We start from the raw sequence: 13,524 nt of genomic DNA on the forward strand, positions 1-13,524 counted from the left end.
TGTTCTGACGCATGCATTTGACTTGTCTTTAGGAGGTATTGTTTGTTACATAATGTACAAGCAATATTCACTACAATTTTTCTGGTCCCAGTAAAAACAATTAAGGACTTGGCTATTACTGTATAAGATTCCCTGGAGTATAAGACCCACCTTAATTTTGGGGGAGGAAAAAAGGGGAAAAAGTTTGCCTCTGCCTCCCAGCAATTTGTCTCCTAGCAAACAGTACAGATGATATACAGGAAATGTACAATAGGGCAGTATATTAATGCCAGAAAGTTTTCTTAAATGTAGTCACGCTAACTACTCCCAATTATTTAAATATATGTACTCCAAACATGACTGAGTCAGAGTTTAACCCAGCTGCCTTATCTTAATACTAAAACAGGACATTATTCTCTGCTATTTAAAAGATGATACAAAAGCACTGGGCCTCTTCAGATCAAACATTTATTTTAAAAAGCTTCTTCATTTCCTTAAGTTGTCTAGAACAGTGATTTTCAACCTTTTTTGAGCTGCGGCACATTTTTTACACATACAAAATAATGGGGCACCTTTAGCCGGGGGGAGTGGCACTAAAAAAAGTTTGGACAAAAAAATTATATCTCTCTCTCTTCCTCCCTTTCACTCTATTTCTCTCCCTCTTTCTCTCTCTTCCTTCCTTCCTCTCTCTCTCCATCCCTCTTTCTCTCTTCCTTCCTTCCTCTCTTTTTTGCTCTTTCTATCTTTCCCTCCTTCCCTGCCTCTCTTTCTCTCTCTCTCTTGCTTTCTCTCTCTCTCTCTCTCTTGCTTTCTTTCTCTTTTTCTCTCTCTCTTGCTTTCTTTCTCTTTCTCTCTCTTTCTCTCTCTTGCTTTCTTTCTCTCTCTCTTTCTCTCTTGCTGAGCTTCGCGGCACACCTGACCATGTCTTGCGGCACACTAGTGTGCCGCGGCACACTGGTTGAAAAATACTGGTCTAGAACAATAATAAAGCAGTCTTTAAAAAGTAAGTCTAATAATTTGAACATTCTACAGACACTTATAGTTATTGACTTACCACCTTGCATCTAGTTTCTGCAGTTTAATTAACAAAAGAAAATAACATTCTGCCTCTACCTCTATCACACAAAACATTGCTTCCTTGCAGCATTAGTTTCACTTTCACTTTTACCCCTTGGTTGCTGGGTGGGGCTACATTCAGTGTATAAGATGAATCCAGGTTTTCACCCTCTTTTGGGGAGTAAAAAGATGCATCTTATACTCCCAAAAATATGGAAGATAGCAATGAGGGGAAATGATTGAAATAATCATAGATCCAGATTAAAAATGATAGCAGGAAAGTTAAAGAAAAAGAACAGTGGGAACAACTCACAAGTCGTCTTGATTGACAGAAATTAAGAACTGTTACTTTTGGCGCCAAGAGCACAAAAACGCACCACAAGACTCCTGGAGTCTGAAGAGAACCAAAGAGACCAAAGAATCTGCTGCCCAGCAAAGAGGTTTAACAGCCTAACAAAAGACAGATAAGATATATATATATATTTGACTATTGTTAAGTGTGAGTGGCCATGGAGGCTTCCAGAAGTGGCTTTTGTAGTACCTAAGCTCATTTTTGAGCAGGGAAGTAGTACTTAGGTTCCAGCATTTGATAGGCTTAGAAATCTATTCTTTCCTATCCTTTTCTCTAAAATTGTATATAATAAATATTGCAAATATTTTATTTAAACACTAAACTCTAACATACTTCTTTTAAAGGGAAGTCCATACACGGTTCCAAAATATAGTTAAGTTAAAATAAATATATTGTCTAATATGGTAGCAGAGGATGGTTTGAGTGGTTTGGATAGTTTGGATGCTTAGGGATATGTAAAAATATTCGGAATATGAAAATGGTTGGAATATGTATCTAGATTTATATGCAAACAAAGAAGGGTATAGCTTGTTTAAATCTGCCTAAAAATAATATTTTTGCTGCATAAACAAATATATGATCCTTGTTTCCTAAACATTCAACTGTAAACCTATTATGGGATTTTATAGTTTGAAAAGGAAGTTAAAATGGGGCAAGCAGTATGTCTAGAAGAGCCATTTTAGGAAAGCTTTCAAAGGCAATTTATGACTCCTGGGTCTTCAGAATAAAAGACTATCATTCCTATCATCCTTTTCCTCCCACTTAGGACTGTATGACTGTAACTTGTTGCTTGCGTCCTAAGAGTTTTATTAATATTGATTGTTTCTTCATTGCTTTGATCCCTATGACAATCATTAAGTGTTGTACCACATGATTCGTGACAAATGTATCTTTTTCTTTTATGTACACTGAGAGTATATGCACCAAGACAAATTCCTTGTGTGTCCAATCACACTTGACCAATAAAGAATTCTATTCTATTTTATTGAATGAAGAAGGAACATCTCATGTATTAACAGAAACAAATCCTCAGGCTGATCCTGAAAAAACGTGATGGGAGGATTCAGACCTCAAGGCACAGAATATAATCTAATGGCTAATGTAATGGTTCAGGGCCAGGCTATTTATGGGACTGTCTCCTGCCGAATACCTCCCAGAGACCAATGAGAGCACACAGAGTTGGCCTCCTCCAGGTCCTGTCGACTAAGCAATGCAGATTGGCGGGAAGGGCATTTTCTGTTGCCACTCCAGCTCTATGGAATCAACTCCTACCCAATGTCCATACTGTTCAACTGGCCTTGCGTAAGGCCACCCTACTGGCCTTCCGTAAGGCCACGAAGATCTGGCTTTGTAGGCAGGTCTGAGGGCCATGAACTAACAACTTTTATGGCCAAATCATATGAATGGTAGGCATGCATGTTGTCTTGATTGTTCAACTATTGGTTTTTTCATGAGGGTTTTATAGTTTTAGATAGTATATTCTGCTTGTTTTTGTATTTATATTGTTATTGTAAGCTGCCTTGAGTCCTTCAGGATTGGGCAGCATAGAAGTTGAAATAAATAAATAATCATTTGTACTTTATCAGATTCACTATTGGTCTATGTTAAAAATGAAACTTTAGCTTCAGATATGCTCAAGGCATTGCACAAAATATTTGGCAACCAAATAAAGTCTTCTAACGTTGATCTTTACAGACAACTGTTTTCTTTAAAACTTCAGAAAGAAGGAGATTTAGAAGCCCATATTGAGAATATGCTAAATGTAATTCAAAAGCTTTTAGAAACAAGTGTCACATTTACAGATGAGTTAAAATCAGGACTTCTACTTGCTTCTTTACCAGACATGTATATGTTTTTTATTTCAAGTCTGAATGCAAGAGATTGCACCTTCGATGAGACATTTAATTTGCTGCAAAGTGAGTTTTCTCTGCAAAAAAGATTCTCCCAGGACTACAGAAAGCAAACTGAAACAATGTATGCAAACAAGGTACCCAGGCAAAAGGAGGCATGGTTTAGCTTGCCCAATCAGTGGAAAGCACTGCAAAAGGCTAAGCTATTTACTGTCCCACAGATGATACATATAATCTAATATATAGTGATACCTCGTCTTACGAACGACTCTTCATACGAACTTTTTGTGATATAAACCCGGAGTTTAAGATTTGTTTGCCTCATCTTAAGAACCATTTTCACCTTACGAACCCAAGCCTGGGTGTGTGTGCTCCCTTACTGCAAGTGCGCTCGCTTACTGATGCAGGGATTCCCCTGCCTTGTGACTGTCACCGCTAGGAATTTCCTATTTGCTTACCGCCCCCACTGGGATTCCCTTCTGGGAGGTTTTGTTTGGCTGAGCTCCATTGAGAGGAGCTAAGCGGCTGGAGACACTGACAGCTCACCGTCGAGGGCGGCCACGGCTAAACCTAGCCAGGAGCGAAAAGGTAAAACGAGCCTTCCTGGAGCCAGGAGCGGGGCAATTCAGCCTTTTCCCAGCACCAGCGGAGGAAGCCAGTGCTCCACCAAGGGATGCCCAGTTGGCCAGCAGCTACCTGTCAGCCTAAGCTTTCATCACCTGCAAAGAAGCCGTGGAACAGAGCAAACGTCTTCAGGAGAACAGAGGACAAAGCTCCCCCTCCCCGCAGGGAGCAGCCCTTGTTGAATTGTTTGCTCTGTTCCATGGCTTCTTCACAGGCAACAAAAGCTTAGGCTGACAGGTAGCCCCACGCCGGAGGCTGCGCCTTGCGCCCTTTCTGAACTTGGGAAGGCTTGGGGAGGCGGCGGAGGAAGAGGAGGAGGAAGAGGAGGTGCAGCTCTGGTATTGGGTCCTGCCCATCTTTCTCCTCCCCCGTGGCTGGCCTGGTCATGCCTCTTCCCAACCTCCCTCCCTCCTCCTCCTCCTGCTGTCCCTCGCCTCCCTCCCAGCCACACAACCGGCTGACAGCTCCCTGGCATTTGCCTTCCTCCACCACCACTGGCACCCGGCTCCTCCTCCTCTTCTCACTTCTTAACAACATGACAGCCGGGCGGCACCACAGAGGCTGGGGGAGTCGGGATGTGTGGAAGAGCTGCGGCTTCAGCGTGGGCAGTGGGGATTCCTCGCCTATCATATGAGCTTTGGGAGGCTTCCCAGGCTTCCCCAAATGCCGGAAGCTCAGGGAGGCTCTGGACACTCATATGTTCAGTGGGGAATCCCCACCACCCACATGATGCCACCGCCCTGTAAGCGACGGGGGAGAAGTCGAGGGAGAAATCCTCCAGGAAGGAGAGCAACTCTCCTCACTGGCAAGCAGGTGAAGCGGGAGCGATATTGTCTCCCTGACAAGCTGCTCTCTTTCCTGGAAGATTTCTTCACTGACTGGTCGCCTTTGCAATTGCTGCTAAAGAAATCCTCCAGGAAACAGAGCACCTTGTCAGGGAGACAATATCGCTCCCGCTTCGCCCGCTTGCCAGGAAGGAGAACTCCTGTTTCCTGGAGAATTTCTTTAGCAGCAGCGGCAAAGATGCCCCAGTCAATGAAGATATCCTCCAGGAAAGAGAGCACCTTGTCAGGGAGACAATATCACTCCTGTGTCGCTGGGAGCACTTTTGCCCAGGGCTGTCAGTGAAGGGGCTGCAGGAGAGGCAGGGCAGGCGTTCCCGAAGCGCTCGGAGAAAACCCTCCCACAGCCCCTTCGCTGGGAGTGCTTTTGCCAAGCCAGCCCCTTTGCTGACAGCCCTGGCACTGAGCCTCCAAACAATGCAGGGGGCCTCCTGCAGCTGCCCCTCTGCTCCAGCCCCATCCTCCCAAAGGGTGGGGCTGCCACATCCCAGCGGATTCCATCCCTCTGGCCAGGACAAGAGGATAGTGGCAGCGGCGGCGGTTTCCCTTTGAGCAGCAGCAGCAGCGCCGGGAATGTCACATCCACCCCCCCCACCGCCCACCACCCCGAACAAGGATATGAATGCCAGTTGTAATGGGCAAAGGGGGTGAGTTTTGGGCTTGCACGCATTATTCACTTTTCCATTGATTCCTATGGGAAACATTGTTTCATCTTACGAACTTTTCACCTTACGAATCTCGTTCCAAAACCAATTAAGTTTGTAAGATGAGGTATTATTGTATGTCAAACCAATTTATTGAGCAACCCAACTTTGACTAAGAAAGGATTTCTTGTAGAATTTGAAAATAATCAATGTTTTATTTCCAAAGATCGTAGGTTATTTTGTTTGGGCACAAAGTGTGATGGCATATTTGAGCTCCATGCTAAGTCCTACATTAATGAACCTACAAGAGCTTATACAGTACAAAACAACAATCCAGAGATGTACCTGGAACTGTGGCACAGAAGGTTTGGCCATAGAGATAAGAATGCCATAATTGATTTAGAAAATAAAGAACTTGCTCCTGGTTTAAATATTAAAAATAAGAAACAGGTAAATTCAATATGTAGATGTTGTATAACAGAGAAGGGTATTAGATCTCCTTTCCCTAAACAAAGTCAGAGGCAATCCAAATGGCCATTAGACCTAATACATTCTGATCTTTGTTGTTCTATGCCTCAGGTATCCACAGGGTGCAATGATTATCTTTTACTTTTTGTGGATGACTTCAGCAGGCACACCACATGTTAGCTACTAAAACACAAGTCAGAAACTGAACACAAAATTCAGGGATTATATCACAATGGTCTCAAATAAATTTGGTAGAAAACCACAGTCATTACAAACTGACAGAGGAGGCGAATATTTTAGTAGATCCATAGATTCTTTCCTAGGAGAAAATGGAATCCAACATAGGCTCACAGTGGCCTCATGTCCAGAGAAAAATGGCGTAATTGAAAGAAGAAACAGATATACTTTAGAGATTATATGCTGCATGTTAAAAGATGCCAACTTGGGTCAAGTACATTGGGGCAAAGCTGCCATGGCCATTATTTAATTACAAAAAATACTACCAACAAAAGCCACTCAGAAGACTCTGTATGAGCTTTGGCATGGCAGAAAGCCGAATGTAAATCATATAAGAGTATTTGGCAGTAAGTCCTATGCAGACATTCCTGCAGACAGAAGATCAAAACTTGATGCAACCACATTTGAAGGCATCATGGTGGGTTACTCTCTGGGCACTAAAGGTTACAGGGTACATAATCCCCAAACTAACCAAATAGTAGTGGCTCAAGTAACTAAGTTTGATGAAAGACCCAACCACATACATGCCTCTAGACAAATTTGCCCTTCAGCCAACTGAGACTGGTAATCCAGCTATCTTGATCAACACCAAAATAGAAACCATGTTAGTCAATGATGGATATCCTTTGGGAGAAGTAGTTGATGGAAACCTGGTTCCACAGGGTGCAACAAGTGAAGCAAATTCTAATGAAAATGAAGCTCTAGTACTCAGACATTCAGAAAGATCTTACAAAATAATACTATAGAGGGATATAGCATTGCTTCCAGCTATACGGATTCAGCCGATGTCTTAGAAGAACTTGAACGATTAAAGATAAATAAGGCAATGGGTCCAGATGGCATCCACCCCAGAGTTCTTAAAGAACTCAGATCTGTCATTACTACCCCCCTGACTGATTTGTTTAACCAATCCTTGTTAACAGGAGAAGTTCCTGAGGATTGGAGAATGGCCAGTGTTGTGCCTATTCACAAGAAGGGCAGTAGAGAAGAAGCTGGTAACTACAGGCCAGTAAGCTTGACATCAGTTGTAGTTAAAATGATGGAGACTCTACTCAAAAAGAGGATAAATCAGCACCTAAAAACAATAACTTATCGGACCCAAATCAGCATGGCTTTACTGAAGGCAAATCATGTCAGACTAATCTCATTGATTTCTTTGACTATGTCACAAAGGTGTTGGATGAAGGTGGTGCCGTGGATATTGCCTACCTGGACTTCAGCAAAGCCTTTGATACGGTTCCACATAAAGAGCTGATAGATAAATTAGTGAAGATTGGACTTAATCCCTGGATAGTTCAATGGATTTGCAGCTGGCTGAAGCGTAGACATCAGAGAGTTATTGTTAATGGCGAGTATTCTGAGCAGAGTCAGGTTACAAGCGGTGTGCCACAAGGGTCTGTTCTGGGTCCTATTCTTTTTAATATATTTGTGAGTGACATAGGGGAAGGTTTGGTAGGGAAGGTTTGCCTATTTTCCGATGACTCTAAAGCAGAGGTCCCCAACCTTTTTTGCACCAGGGACCGGCTTTAAGCTAGACCAATTTTCCACGGCCCGGGGGGCGGGGCTTTGGTCATATGGGGGTGGGGTTATGGAGGGGTGGAGCTTAGTGACGCAGCCCTCCACACTTCTCCACAGGACGGGGAGAATCAGGAGGCTCCTCTGGCGGCTGGGGGCTGCCTGGCTTTGTGATTTTGGCTGGGGGGGGAGTTAGGAAGGTCCTACTTCTCCACCCTCCAGCCAAAAATTCAAAGCCTATCTGCTGGATACGGGCGATGAGTGGGACAGAGCGGCGCGGAAGCCTCTTGCAGCAGCTGCTACAGCCACCGGCTTCCGCGCCGCTCGTCCCACCCATCGCCCGTATCCAGCAGAAGCTGCTGCCTGAGTGCTCTTGGCCGGCGGGATTCAAAGTGCTGGGGTGGGGGGTGTCCCGACAGCCCCCCCACCCCAGTGCTTCGCCTCCTGCTGGGACACCCCCCACCCCAGCACTTTGAATCCCACCGGCCAAGAGCACTCGGGCAGCAGCTTCTGCTGGATAAGGGCAATGGGTGGGACGAGCGGCGCGGAAGCCTCTTGCAGCAGCTGCCACAGCCACCGGCTTCGGCGCCGCTCGTCCCGCTAATTGTCCGTGTCTGGCAGAAGCTGCTGCCCGAGTGCTCTTGGCCGGCGGGATTCAAAGTGCTGGGGTGGGGGGTGTCCCAGCGGGAGGCGAAGCACTGGGGTGGGGGGGCTGTCAGGACACCCCCCACCCCAGCACTTTGAATCCCGCCAGCCAAGAGCACTCGGGAAGCAGCTTCTGCCAGACACGGGGAATGAGCGGGATGAGCGGCGCCAAAGCCGGTGGCTGTGGCAGCTGCTGCAAGAGGCTTCCGCGCCGCTCTGTCCCACTCATCGCCCGTATCCAGCAGATAGGCTTTGAGTTTTTGGCTGGGGGGGGACTTAGGAAGGTCCTACTTCTCCCCCCCCCCAGCCAAAAACTCAAAGCCTATCTGCTGGATACGGGCGATGAGTGGGACAGAGCGGCGCGGAAGCCTCTTGCAGCAGCTGCCACCGCCACCGGCTTCGGCGCCGCTCGTCCCGCTCATCGCCCGTATCCAGCAGATAGGCTTTGAGTTTTTGGCTGGGGGGGGGGAGAAGTAGGACCTTCCTAACTCCCCCCCAGCCAAAATCACAAAGCCAGGCAGCCCCCAGCCGCCAAAGGAGCCTCCTGATTCTCCCCGCCCTGCCCGATGCCCCACCCTGTCCTGCATAATGTCCTCTGCCGGGAGGGCAGCGGCGCCGCGGACCGGCTGGAAAACTCCAACGGCCCGGTCCCGGTCCGCGGACCGGCGGTTGGGGACCTCTGCTCTAAGGTGTGCAATAGGGTTGATATTCCTGGAGGCGTCTGTAATATGGTAAATGGTTTAGCTTTACTAGATAAATGGTCTAAGCAATGGAAACTGCAGTTTAATGTTTCCAAATGTAAAATAATGCACTTGGGGAAAAGGAATCCTCAATCTGAGTATTGTATTGGCAGTTCAGTGTTGGCAAATACTTCAAAAGAAAAGGATTTAGGGGTAGTGATTTCTGACAGTCTCAAAATGGGTGAACAGTGCAGTCAGGCGGTAGGGAAAGCAAGTAGGATGCTTGGCTGCATAGCTAGAGGTATAACAAGCAGGAAGAGGGAGATTATGATCCCACTATATAGAATGCTGGTGAGACCACATTTGGAATACTGTGTTCAGTTCTGGAGACCTCACCTACAAAAAGATATTGACAAAATTGAACGGGTCCAAAGACGGGCTACAAGAATGGTGGAAGGTCCTAAGCATAAAACGTATCAGGAAAGACTTAATGAACTCAATCTGTATAGTCTGGAGGACAGAAGGAAAAGGGGGGACATGATCGAAACATTTAAATATATTAAAGGGTTAAATAAGGTCCAGGAGGGAAGTGTTTTTAATAGGAAAGTGAACACAAGAACAAGGGGACACAATCTGAAGTTAGTTGGGGGAAAGATCAAAAGCAACATGAGAAAATATTATTTTACTGAAAGAGTAGTAGATCCTTGGAACAAACTTCCAGCAGATCTGGTAGATAAATCCACAGTAACTGAATTTAAACATGCCTGGGATAAACATATATCCATCCTAAGATAAAATACAGAAAATAGTATAAGGGCAGACTAGATGGACCATGAGGTCTTTTTCTGCCGTCAGACTTCTATGTTTCTATGTTTCTAAGATCCAACAAAGGTATACCATCAGACAGGCTCACATATCTAGCTAATCAAAAATAAAATGAACCAACATCATGGAATGAACTAATACATATGCTCACCTAATAAGGCAGAAATTTGGAGAAGAGCAGCACAGGAAGAGATAGATGCTCTACACAGGAACAAAACAATAAATAAATGGGTATTCAAGGCTAAGCAAAATGAAAAGGGAGAAATAGAGAGACACAAATCCAGGCTAGTTGCTAAGGTTTATTCTCAGGTGTATGGTTTGGATTATGACCAGACCTTTGCTGCTGTAGTAAAGCATACAACAATCAGATTGCAGCATCAAGAGGTATGAAAACTAGACATTTTGATATAAAGACAGCATTCCTACATGGTGCAATAGAGGAGAGGGGCGGCATACAAATCCAATAAATCAAATCATTAAATCAAATCAAGATCTGTATATGGAACAACCGCTAGGGTTTGTTAACTCTACAAAACCACATCTAGTCTGTAAGATACTCTAAGATGATACCAACGAAAGCTGCCTTGGTGAAATGCTCTCAAATGGTTTCTTCATTTTCTACTATTCCCTGAAATTCTCAATGGATTTCATACTCAAGAGACCACCTGCTAAGAATTAAGGAATGTTTCTTTAAGGAGCAGTTCTCTGTAACTTCACCCCCACCTGTCTTTACAAACATGGAGGAGATTTTAGCACAGGAGGAAGCCATTTCCCAGCAACCATGGATCACCAAAAACAAACGCAGACAGCAGAGACGAAGAGGTAAAAGGGCAAAAATTTTAAATAGACTAAGGAATAAGGGATTTTTTTAAAAAAACGCTCCCTTCAATCTTTGTTATCAATTTACATTCACTTGCCAATAAGGTGGATGAAATACTTCTTTTAAACAGATGCAATTCTGATTTTCACAATGCATCTGTTCTATGCTTTTCTGAAATCTGGCTGAATGAGGAAATTGATGATAATAGCATGCACATACAGGGTTTTCAGATACTTCATGCAGATAGGATTGCAGAATTATGGGGAGGGAGGAGGAGCTTTTTCAACAACAACTCTCAGGACATCACCATAATACAAAAATTCTGTGATGAAAACTTGGAGTCTTTAATTATTAACTGCAAACTCTTTTATTCTCCTCGAGAGATTAATTCTTTCCTAATATTTGTGGTTTACATCCATCCACAAGCATCTGTAAAAAAGGCATTAAGAACTCTAGCTGATCAAATTATGGAGGCTGAAGCCCAATACCCTGATTCACTGGCCATTATTTTGGGAGTTTTAAACAAGGCATACTTAAGGGAAGAGCTATCAAAATACTTTCATCATGTCAATTGTCCCACCAGAGGCAAAAATATCTTAGACCACTGCTACACAACACTAAAAGATGCTTATCGTTCCTTACCAAGAGCAGCTGTGGGCCACTCTGATCATTGCATGATTCACCTTGTACCTACTTACAAACAAAGATTTAAAACCACAAAACCAACAATTAAATCAGTGAGAACTTGGACTGAAGAGACAAAGGCTTGCTTTGACTCAACATACTGGAATATTTTTAAAGACACCTCTGCAGACTTGGATAAACTCACAGATACTGTAACATCATATATCAGCTTCTGTGAAGACCTATGTGTACCAACCAGGAACTTGCGAATATAGAGCAACAATAAACCTTGGTTAACAGTTAAACTTAAGCAGTTACATCATTCCAAAGAGGAAACTGATTATCTAGGCCCTCAACAGTCAGCATTCAGGCCCAGCTACAGCACAGAAACTGCTTTGCTTGCACTGATGGATGATCTCTGGCAGGCTCGGGACAGGGGCTTTTTCTCTGTCCTGATGCTTCTTGACCTCTCAGCGGCTTTCGATATCATCTACCATGGTATCCTTCTGCGTCAGCTGGAGGGGTTGGGAGTGGGAGGCACTGTTCTCCAGTGGTTCTCCTCCTACCTCTCTGGTCGGGCGCAGTCGGTGTTAGTGGGGGGTCAGAGGTCGACATCTAGGTCTCTCCCTTGTGGGGTGCCTCAGGGGGCGGTCCTCTCCCCCTGCTATTCAATATCTACATGAAACCGCTGGGTGAGATCATCCAAGGGCATAGGGTGAGGTATCATCAGTATGCTGATGATACCCAGTTGTACATCTCCACCCCATGTCCAGTCAGTGAAGCAGTGGAAGTGATGTGTCGGTGCCTGCAGGCTGCTGGGCTCTGGATGGGTGTCAACAGGCTCAAACTCAACCCTGACAAGACGGAATGGCTGTGGGTTTTGCCTCTCAACGACAATTCCATCTGTCCATCCATTACCCTGGGGGGGAGTTACTGTCCCCCTCGGATAGGGTCCACAACTTGGGCGTCCTCAATCCACAACTAACATTAGAGCACCATCTTTCAGCTGTGGTGAGGAGGGCATTTGCCCAGGTTCGCCTGGTGCACCAGTTGCGACCCTATTTGGACAGGGAGTCATTGCTCACAGTCGCTCATGCCCTCATCACCTCAAGATTGGACTACTGCAATGCTCTCTACATGGGGCTACCTTTGAAGAGTGTTCGGAAACTTCAGATTGTGCAGAAGGTGGCCATGAGAGCTAACGTGGGGCTTCCTAGATGGCTGCCGATTAGTTTCCGGTCACAATTCAAAGTGTTGCTAATAACCTATAAAGCCCTACATAGCATCGGACCAGAATACATTTGGAACTGTCTTCTGCCGCACGAATCCCAGCGACCGATTAGGTCCCACAGAGTTGGCCTTCTCTGGGTCCTGTCAACTAAACAATGTCGTCTGGCGGGCCCCAGGTGAAGAGCCTTCTCTGTGGTGGCCCCGTCCCTCTGGAATCAACTCCCCCCAGAGATCAGAACTGCCTCCAACCTCCTTGCCCTTCGTAAGCTATTGAAGACCCACCTACAGTATGTTGTCAGGCATGGGGAAATTAAAATACCCTGGGGCTTCACTGTTGCCTCTAACTTGCATGGCCGCGTGGCTGCGTAGTCATCAGGAAAGATCTGTGCAGGGTTTTTTGAAGGTGTGCAATCGCTCGGTCATGTCTCCGCTTCGGTCGCTCTTTTGCTCGCTTCTCACACAAAATTTCGCTCCACACCAATATCGTCCCAGACAAGATGGCAGCACCAATGAGGCATTTCCGCCCCTCTTCCTCAGAATGATATTTTGGACTGGCTTTGCTGAGCCTGGACAGCAACGGCATCGGCAAGTAGGGGTGGGGGGATGTGTGTTACCACTATAGATAGAAAGGAGCCAGCCAGCCAGCCAGCTGAGAGTGAGGTAGGAGAAGGTAGCCTGCTTTCTCCTGCTGGGGTGCCTGGCAGCGCTGTTTATTTAATATTAACCACACTACCATAGATATTTTGTCTCTGTGGTAGTGTGGTTAATGTTAAACCAAAAGGGCGGGGGATGGAAGCCGTCTCTCTTTCAGACAAGCTGCTTAAAACTTTTTTTTCTCTCTCTCTCTCTAAGAACTTTGCTGAGGAAGGCAGAGAAGGAGGGTGGGGGATGGCCAGGAGCTCCCTCCCACCCCCCTACACCTGGCGGACCTTTGGCTAAGGCAAGACAGGCAGGCAGAGAAGGAGGGTGAGGTGAGGCCTGGAGGTCCCTCCCACCCCCCTTACACCTAGCGGACCTTTGGCTGAGAAAGAAGGAAGGGAGCAATTAAGAGAGGGAAGAAAGGAAGGAAGGGAAAGAAAGCAAGAGAGAAAGAGAAAGAGAGAGAGAGAGAAGGAGAGGAAGGAAGGAGGGAG

At 45.5% G+C, this 13,524-nt stretch overlaps 1 protein-coding gene across 1 annotated transcript in view; it reads left to right on the plus strand.

Annotated features, from left to right (window-relative positions):
* Positions 1-13,524, plus strand: part of RPL8 (ribosomal protein L8) — a 149,819-nt gene that overhangs the window by 52,198 nt on the left and 84,097 nt on the right. The gene's annotated exons all lie outside the window — the stretch shown is intronic.

Source organism: Erythrolamprus reginae, chromosome 4 (assembly GCF_031021105.1).
Source record: "Erythrolamprus reginae isolate rEryReg1 chromosome 4, rEryReg1.hap1, whole genome shotgun sequence".
NCBI lineage: Eukaryota > Metazoa > Chordata > Lepidosauria > Squamata > Dipsadidae > Erythrolamprus > Erythrolamprus reginae.